We start from the raw sequence: 10,740 nt of genomic DNA, 5'->3' as shown, positions 1-10,740 counted from the left end.
AAGTGGAAGGGAATTCATTATGGTCAAGGGAGAAATTGAAAATGTGAAATAATATAGGGAGAACATAATCTAACACAGCAAGTATCATTCTACGGTTGATTCCATCACATCCCGTGGCATCGGATCTTACTGCAAGGATGTTGGCCTTAACGTCACTAGCAGTAATTGGGGAAAAGTGAAAAGAGGGTCTGTTAGGAATAGGCAAGGATCTAAAATGATTTAAAGTACTAATTATATCACTGTTGTTCATTAGGACAGTACTAGCAAAAAATCCGTTCAGAGCATTGAGATCAACAGTATGAGGGATCCTGGATGCTTGTCGTCCAATACCTAGAGATTGTAGGAATTTCCATGTCTGAGAAGAATTGCTGTTCACAATCTTATCTTGTATATATTTACGTTGAGCATCTCTACATACTTTACGGCACCGATTACGTAAACTCTTATTATTATAACTTGTACGAGGATTATGAAAATCAATAAGGATAGCCCACGCCCAAGATCGGTTCTGGTGAAATTTATGGTGAAATTTAGTACAATAAGAACTAGAAATAGTTTTTTAGCGGCAGTCATATCATTTAATAAAAAAGCGGGCAATAACAAAGAAAAACTGAATACGAGTCACCTAGGAATTAGCGGGGACAAAAAACCTGTTTATGTATGTGAACATCTTCCTCCTGACATAAAAGCCCTGCATGCTGAAGCACGTTTAAAGTCAAAACAAATTGGATACCGCTATGTATGGGTGAAGAATGGACGAGTATATATGCGCAAAACTGAAAATACGGAATACGTTTATGTAAAAAATTTTGATATTCTTAAGAATTTATCGTAATATTAATTTTGTATGTTTTCTTAATTAAAAGAGTTGGTTATAATTTGTAAAATACGATTCGTTATTATGTTATTATCAGAATGTTAGAAGTATAAATGCTGCCTTGCAAGATGTAAATCGCGAAGTATTGAGTAATAATTATGATGTTATTATTTTAACCGAAACATGGCTTAACAGCAATGTCTCTGATAATGAAATATTTGATGATAGATATTTGATTTATAGGCGTGACAGAGAAACATGCAAGTACTCTCATAAGAAAACTGGTGGTGGTGTCCTTATAGCAATCTCAAAAAGCTTTCCATCGCGTCGGTGTTTTGAGCTGGAGACCGATTGTGAAGATCTCTGGGTCTCTATAGAAATCTATTCTGGGAATCACTTAACAAAAATACACTTATGTGCTGTGTATTTTCCTCCTCCCTTAAACCAAAACTTTTTAGAAGTATTTATTGACAAGGCAAGTAATATAATAACTAATAATTATGGCGACCACAGCGCTACGGTAATTGTTGGAGACTTTAATTTACCCGGATTAGCATGGAATGAACCAAATACTGTGCTGATCCCTGACACTCATTCAACTAACTCATCACTTAAAAATATATTTAAAGAATTTCTTGACTTTAACTCACTATATCAGTTTAACAACGTAAAAAATATTAAACACAATTTGCTGGACTATGTTCTCTGTGACCTGGACATGATGAGTGTAAATGAGAGCTTATCTCCAATACGTAAAATCGATACATTCCATCCTCCTCTAGATGTAATTATAAAAATACCTTCGAAATCTCCCTCTTCAAAAAATTATTCAAAAAACAAATATCAATTCTTTAAAGCCGATTATGACATCATATTGGCATCTCTTAACAATGTTGATTGGCTTCAAGAATTCAAGGAGTGTCTCGATAATGTTAATGAAATGGTAGATAGGTTTTATACCATACTATATACAACTATTAATAAATACGTCCCGAAAAAACCTGTGTCACAAAAGTCTTATCCATCTTGGTTTACACCCACCTTAATAAAATGCCTAAAAAGAAAATATAAGCTCCATATTAAATTAAAACAGTATAACAACCCATTGGATAAAATAGAATTTCAATACCTAAGAAAAGACTGTAACAAATTGATCAAACATTGTTATGACAATTACATAACGATGATTGAAAATGCAATCTCGAAGAATCCTAAGTATTTTTGGACACATTTCAAAAATAAGCGTAAAAATTCTAGCGCCTACCCTACATCGATGGTCTATGGAAATATCGAAGCAAAAAATAAACAAGATGTTTCGAATCTTTTTGCAGCGCATTTTTCCTCCGTCTATGTAAATGACAACACATCAAACTACTGTGCACCTGATCCCAAAACTTACGTTGGTAATATATACCTATCACAAGGCGACATCGAAAAAAAATTAAAGAGGCTTGATCATAAGAAAGGCGCAGGACCAGATAACATATCTCCCTACTTCCTTTCAATGTGTGCGTCTACTTTATCTTTTCCATTGTATCTCATTTTTAATACATCTTTAAATACAGGAATATTTCCACAAGTTTGGAAGGAGGCGAGAATTGTACCTGTGTTTAAAAGCAATGATCCCGCTTCTGTCGACAATTATCGTCCGATATCAATCTTGTCAGCTGTGGCGAAGGTCTTCGAAAGTCTTGTACATTAAAATTTAGCAGATTATCTTAAATCCCATATAAATAGTAATCAGCACGGATTCGTATCAGGAAGATCTACTAATACCAACCTTGTCACCTTTGTTACAGAAACAGTTAGAGCTGTAGATGAGGGTGAACAAATTGATGCAATTTATACAGATTTTTCGAAGGCTTTTGATACGGTTAATCACTCTATATTATTGGAGAGATTGAGATCGTTCGGTATAACTGACACCTTACTAAAGTGGTGCACCTCTTATATTAACGCACGCCCATCTACAGTAGCTATTGATGGATATCAGTCAGTTCCATACATTGCACATTCAGGAGTACCACAGGGATCAATTCTAGGTCCAATATTTTTTAATATATTTATAAACGAGTTACCCTTAATATTTAAACACGTTAGAGCCTACTTGTATGTTGATGATTTAAAAATTACAAAGACTATTAAAGCTTACAATGACGTGACAATAGTACAGGAAGATATTAATCGCCTTGAAAACTGGTGCAAATTACATAAAATGAAATTAAACATCAAGAAGTGCTACCATATTCAGTTTACACGAAAAAGAAATACTATAGAAAGTGCGTACAATATATCTGGTATTACTATAAACAAGGTGCAAACTATTCGAGATTTAGGAGTTATTTTGGACTCGAAGCTTCAATTTAATACTCACGTCGAACACATTACAACATCCGCATTCAAGTCTTTGGGATTCATTTTGAGAAACTCTAAAGAGCTACATAAGTCATATACAATCATAACTCTTTACAACTCCTTGGTTAGAAGTAAACTGGAATACTGTTCTGTTGTCTGGAGCCCTCAATATAAAATTCATATTAATACAATCGAGAGAGTGCAAAAGAAGTTAAAATTTTTACATTATAGATTTAATAACTTGCGGGGCGAACAGTACCAGGACCAACTTAATAACTACCACTTACTGTCCTTGAATTGTCGTAGAAAACTTTTAGATCTAACGTTTCTACACAAATTATTAAATAATAAAATTGATTGCCCACAAATCCTCTCTATGATTGGTTTTAACGTGCCTTTCAGAATACCTAGATACAAGTCACCGTTATTTGTAACAACTAAACAAAAAACCAACCTAGGAAAAAATTCACCAATAAACAGACTAGCTAGGACGTATAACGATTTATAGACTGGTATCAATGAACTAGACATCTTGCATGATAGTATCTACTCCTTTAAAAATAAAATTTTTATTTTTTACATAAATTAAGAGAAATCCTATATTTTGTAAACATGATTTTTTTGTTTTTTTTACGCAATTTAATATCTATTATTTTTTATTATTGTAACTCTGTTAGTCGATGATTACCTATAACAAATTGCATGCTGTAATTACCTGTAAGTAAAAGAACAATTGAAATGTATTACTAAAAATTACTGCTGTACACGAATTATTGTATCTTTTGTTGGTAGTTCTAAATAAATAAATAAATAAATAAATAATATTAAGGAAGTCATATTAAGTTAATTAGATTCTAAGTTGGTATGATTTTGATTACTGTGTTACGATATTGTGTTTTGCTTGTACGGGGGGACATAGTCAATCTGATGACTAAACTCCCAGGTATAATAAAAGATAAAAAAAAAAAAAAATATGATGCACGGTCAATTTGCTTGCAAACTTGAAGCCCTCTTTCTCTTGAAGTTTTTGCAATTTAACTAGGTACAGCCATGCAACGCGTTCACCGTTACTAAATAAAACTTTTTTTGATTCGAACGTATTCCTCACTAGTTTGAGCATATGACATGCATCAAATATAATAGCCACTTTTTTGTTCTTGAATGCCGGATGAGGAAAAGTGTTTATTAAATTATCAATGTCTTGAAAATTACAACCTAGAATTTCAGCAGCTGCTACGTTTGCTGAAAAATCATCAAAAGTGAGTGCAACAATATCGACACCAACGTCGTAACACTTTTTTATACGCATTTGTATTAGGCTGGCACGTTGTTCAGCTCGTAGGCCGTTAATGAAAAAAAACCTAATAAGATTTTCCAGTTTTCAGTATTCGATACTAGCACGAAAACGTAAACTTGAGTTGCAACTTCGTCTTTTGGGCCTAAGCCTTCATTTACAAGTCCCATAGTTTTACAACCATTCCAGGTTGTCCTTTGGAGTATTGCCATTTCATTTACCACGGAGTTTTTCAAAAGCCTGTTGAGTGAATCCAGGGGTGAATTCATCTTTCTCATACCATTTGCCTATAGTTCGTGGATGCGGTAAGGTGTTTTTACATTTAGCTCTAAGGTACTTATAGGGAATAATAATGTAAGGTCGTGCAGAATTTTTTCACAGACGGCGGAATTATTCTCCTTTTTTTTGCAATTGAAAGTAAGAAATCAATTGAAAATAAGAAAATTGTTTGCTTCATCAGCCTTCTGTGTCAATTAATTAAAATTTTCTTTATTAAGATATTTATTGTTTTTTAAAGACTGTACTAACTATCGTACACAAGTATCTTTGGATATTAAATAATTGTTTTGCTTCTTCAGCTTAATAATTTCTTTACTGCATTTTTCTCTTTTCCTTTTTTCAATTTTCTATTTCTTTTTAAGATTATTTTTTCTTAGTGTGTCAAAAATACAGTCTGTGTCTGACACGTATACATCACGAAGGGCTTAACTAGGGGCAGTGTCTTAATTTAGGTCAGTACTCAAATCTTGCAAAGTACGATGAAAAGCTGGTATAGCATACATTTTAATCAAAAAAAAAAGTCTCTCTCTCTCTCTCTCCCGTGCATTTATTATTCCCATATAATGTTGGTCGTCCCAGTTCTCTCTCTCTCTCCTGTGCATTTATTATTCCCATCTGATGGTGGGTTCTGCCTTCCTAGTCTTTTGGTTCCACTTCGCTCTATTTGATGTATCTTTTTCGGTAACATTGCAGGAACTAAGATCTTTTCTGACCACATTTGTCCATCGGTCGCCGTCTGGGTCTTGACCCTGTAACGTTAAGATTGGTCACTAAATTTCCTATGTACTCTGGAGATCTTCTTCTGATGTGCCCAAACCAGCGCAGCCTACTTTCTTGGAGCTTGTCGGCGATGTCACGTACTCCCATCGTGTCCCAGGCTACCTCGAACGTACTCGTTGCGAATTTTGTCACGACTTGGAGAGTTTAAATATTTCCTTTTGTCCCTCTCTACTTTCCAAAGTGCTGTACAAAGATCCCAAGGATTTTCTCCTTTCAATGGCTACAGTTTTCTTTGCAGTTTTATACACATCTCTATATTCCTGTGACTTTGTGGACTACCAGATTTTGAATGTTCTTTTCTTTTGTTTTAAAGCTGTTTGCACTATAGGATTCCACCACCAGGTTTCCCTCGATGACTTTTTACCTGGTCTAGTGCGGCCTAGGATCTTGTTTGCTGCCTTAATTATTTGGGCACATACTTGCTGCCACATCAAGTTCACGTCAACATCCATACTTATAGTCATGTCTTCCATCATCTTATGTCTAAACTCCTCAGCCTTATCACCTTTTAGGAGCCACTATTCGGTAATCTCTGGCACTTTTTGTGGTTTGGGGCAGGTTTCTGATGAAAAGACATATCCATCACTACAATACGATGTTGAGAGATGACACATTCTCCTGGAATTTCTTTGCAGTTCTTAATTCGACCAATATTCGCCCTGTTCGTTAATATGTAGTCTATCGGTATACTATAAGGACCACTTTTGTATGTAATTAGATGTTCTGGTTTCTTCTTGAAAAAGCTGTTAACGATGGCCAGGTCGTGAGCCATAGCGGTTGATAATATAACTTTTCCAGCTCATTAAGGGATCCATAGGCGTATACCCCGTGTACTCGCTTGAATGCAGCACAGTTTTTGCCTATGTGTCCATTAAGGTCTCCAAAAATGACAAGCGTCTCTCCATTCAGCATCTGTTGCAGTACGTCTTCAAATGAAGACCAGAAAGCATCCTTTTCAGAGTCCTTGCACCCCGCTTGGGGTGCGTAGACGGATAAGTGGTAGTGCCACACTGCACACCTTTGGGTTGCAGCCGAATGGGCCGGCACGCCCGGGGAAGTACCACTCTCTCACTCAAAATCGGCGTAAAGTGGTAGCTATGCTACCGCGTTTCGTCCGGTATGTGAGAGTCCCGGAGGCCCGATCCCCCTCCCCCCCAAAACATAATAGTTGTGCAGAATTTGGTTTCATTACCCCAGGAGGGTACCATCAGCGACTGCGGTGGAGAATCCCTCTCTGGGCATCCATGCTCAGGACGTACACCACCTGAGCAGGGATGCCCAGGCTGCCCTCCGAATTCTGGGGGGGGGGGGCAATTTTGCGCTCGCCACTGTTCAGGGCAAGCGGAGCAGGCATCATAAGGCAACCCCTACCACCCACACTGTGGACTTCTGCAACATAAGGGGACTCAACTCCAACTTGAACGCCGTTCACTTTCACCTTGAGACGGCGAAGCCGGCCTTGCTCTTTCTAACCGAGACCCAGATATCCTCTCCTGCCGATATGACATTTCTTTCTTACCCCGGGTACAAATTGGAACCTTCCTTTGTATCACGAGCTGGGGTGTGCGTTTACGTCAGAGATGATATCTGCTCTCGACGCCTCGGCAGCTTTGAAGGGCAGGACCTATCGATTATCTGGCTGCGTTTAGACTGCAACGACCATCCGCGAATCTACGCGTGCCTTTATAGTTCCCATAGCGGTAATGCCGAAACCGGCCGACTAGTTGACCACGTCCAAGTGGCTACAGATTCCGTGCTGCAGCAGATCCCATCCGTAGAGATCGTAATTCTTGGCGATTTTAATGCCCACCATGCCGAATGGCTTGGATCACGCACTACCGATCATGCGGGTAGATCTGTTTTCGACTTCGCTTTAGCATACGATTTGACACAACTGGTCACCTCGCGAATACCGGACGTGGAGGATCATATACCTTCCCTGTTGGATCTTCTGTTGACTTCCCATCCGGATGGCTACCAGGTTATCGTCGATCCCCCTCTGGGCTCGTCGGACCACTGTCTCGTCCGGAGTACAGTGCCGGTGGCGCGGTACTCACGACCTCGTTTCGTGGGCTGCCGCCGAGTGTGGCACTACAAGTCAGCAGATTGGGATGGGATGCGGTCCATCTTTGCATCCTACCCATCGGGGCAGGTTTGTTACTCGCCGGATGATCCGAGCGTTGTTGCTGACTATGTTGCCGATGTGGTACTTCAGTGTATGGAACTGTTCATTCCATATTCTGCGGTCCCCATCGGTGGCAAGACCCAGCCCTGGTTTGGTCGTGTCGCAAAACGGCTTCACGCCGAAAATGGGAACGCTACCAAGACTGGGCTAAAGCATCGGCGTGTCGTGATGTAAATACCAGCGCATTCAGAAAGGAATATAACTCTGCCTCTAGGTCCTTCAAAAACGTGATTGCTAAGGCGAAGACGGAGTACATTTGCAGAATTGGTGAGAAACTGGTGCGCCTCCCTTCAAGAACACGTGCGTTTTGGTCTCTCGCTAAGGCTGTCTTAGGGAATTTCTGTCAGCTCTCTTTTCCATCTTTGCACAGAGACGGTGAGTCATTGGCCCATACCGCGAAGGAGAAAGCTGATCTTTTAGGCTCTCTCTTCGCGGCGAACTCAACTCTAGATGACCGAGGAAACTCCTGGAAGACTGCTTTGGTGCATCCGATCCCTAAAAAGGGCAACCGCTCAGACCCGTCCAATTATAGGCCTATAGCCATCACCTCCTTGTTCTCCAAGGTAATGGAGTCCATTATTAACTGCCAGCTCCTGCGGTACCTAGAGGAGTACCAGCTGATTAGCGACCGCCAGTACGGTTTCCGTCGGGGTCGCTCAGTCGGTGATCTTCTAGTTTACCTGACTCATAAATGGGCGGAAGCAGTTGAAAGCAAGGGGGAGGCATTAGCAGCCAGTCTGGACATAGCGAAGGCCTTCGATCGCATGTGGCACAAAGCGCTTCTTTCGACGCTTCCTTCCTATGTCCTATGTCCTATGTCCAACATATGGGCTTCCCGGGAAATTATGGATTACCAGTTTTGGCAGTTTAGCAGACCGGCCGTGCTAATATTTCTCGGAAAAACGTCGAAGAAAACCGGAACAAACTTGTGTCTGAAATCGAGTCTTCGTTAAACAAAGTCTCGAACTGGGGCCGGCTAAACCTAGACCATTTCAACCACAAAAATACGCAAGTTTGCGCGCTAACTGCTAAAAAAACACCATTCGTCGTATCTCCACGATTTGAGAACATTCCGTTAGCCGCCACAGCTAGTATCGCAATACTTGGCGTCGATATTTCAAGTCTCGTTCAGTTGCGCGGTCAATTGGAAGGCAAAGCCAAATTGGCATCAAAAAAGCTCGGTGTGCTTAGAAATGCAAGATAGTATTTCACGTCGGCCCATCGTCTAAGACTCTACAAGGCACAAATTCGGCCACACATGGAGTACTGCTCTCACCTCTGGGCGGGTGGTCCCCAGTACCAGCTCCGTCCATTTGACCGTATCCAACGTAGACCGGCTCGAATTATCGACGATCAAGCCCTTTGGAACTTTCAAGAAAAGAACGTACTCCTTCCTGAAAGGACGGCAACGCATCTGCAAGCCCCCAGGTGTTGCAGATGTCCATGGGCGGTGGTAGTCACTTTCCATCAGGTGAGCCTCCTGCTCGTTTGCCACCTGTAACATAAAAAAAAACACCGCACACTCAATATGACATTTATAGAATATTAAATATTTAAATACATTTTTACGTATAAAATAAATAATTAGCAGATTATGTGTGATATATCTATAAACTAAAATAAATATTACTATTAAATATAAATGTAAATATTATAATAAAAATTTAATTGGGACAATGATCCTACATACGTCCCCCCCCCAGAGACCGTCCCTACGGTCGATAAAAATCGAACTGTACGGCCTGAACGTGTTCTACGTTCAGGTCGTTCGATTTCCCGATTTTTATCTTATAATATTAGTTTTATGAATTAAAGCCACTCTGACCTGGGGAATGGTGTTTTATGGCAGTAGGTTCAGGTGGGTCAGGAGAAGGTGCATGGGAAGCAGTTGTTTTGTGGATAGGATCGGAATATGTGTCCATTAAGGAATATGCTGGTTTGAGGCGGTCTATGGATACTGTCACACTTCTTCCTTTGATCTGTATTTTAACGGTCTTGTCACCTCTCTCCAGCACTTCATATAGATCAGAATAAGGGGGTTGTGAAGCACCTCTTAGTGTGTCGTCCCTTAAGAAAACGTGACTAGAAACTGCTAAGTCTTTGTACGCAAATATTTTACGTGCACAGTGATGCGTATTATGACATGGACGAAGTTTTACTGCTAAGTGACGTAGACGGGTGGTGAAGTCTGTCATGTCAGTTGAGTCAGGGATAGTTTCGGAGAAGAATTCTCCTGGCAAGCGTAGAGGTTCGCCGTATTCTAGCTCGGCCGATGATGTTTGCAAGTTTAAAGTCGTTAAAAGATGACCTAATGCCTAAGAGAACCAGCGGTAAACTGTCTACCCAATTACAGTCAGCGTGACATATAATCACTGCTTTTGATTGTCGATGGAATCGTTCCACTAGCCCGTTACACGATGGGTGATACGCGGTAGTCCGGCGATATTTGAATCCAATCATTTTTCCAAGAAATTGGAAAAGTGCCGATTCAAACTGGCGGCCGCGGTCGGTGACGATATTCGTTGGACATCCAAATCTGGATATCCACAATATCGCTGCCTTTCCAACTGTTTCGGCGGTCATGTCTACCATGGGTGTGACTTCTGGCCAGCGAGTAAAACGATCCACCGCCGTCAAACAATAGCGATAACCTTGCGAAATATGTAGAAGACCTACAATGTCGATATGGACGAAAGAGAATCTTGCGCGAGGAAGATCGAACGTGCCTATAGGAGATGACACGTGACTATAAACAGAGCATTGACGAGACCACTCTCGGCAGTCTCTGCGCACCCCAGGCCAAATGAATCGCTCAGCGACTAGCTTAGCTATGGCGTTAGCACCTGGGTGGCTGAGGCTATGGAGGCTGTCAAAGATTTGTCTCCTCAAGGGTTTCATCACGAAGGGCCTCGGTGATGAAGTGCTGATGTCACAATAAAGCTCAGTTCGGCAATTAGGAATGCTCAACTTTTTGAAGCGGAGTGAAGATAGTCCTTTCAGAAGCTGGGCTAACTCCGTGTCTGAGGCTTG

Source organism: Vanessa tameamea, chromosome W (genome assembly GCF_037043105.1).
Source record: "Vanessa tameamea isolate UH-Manoa-2023 chromosome W, ilVanTame1 primary haplotype, whole genome shotgun sequence".
Taxonomy (NCBI): Eukaryota; Metazoa; Arthropoda; class Insecta; order Lepidoptera; family Nymphalidae; genus Vanessa; species Vanessa tameamea.
This window is presented reverse-complemented; position numbering follows the sequence as displayed.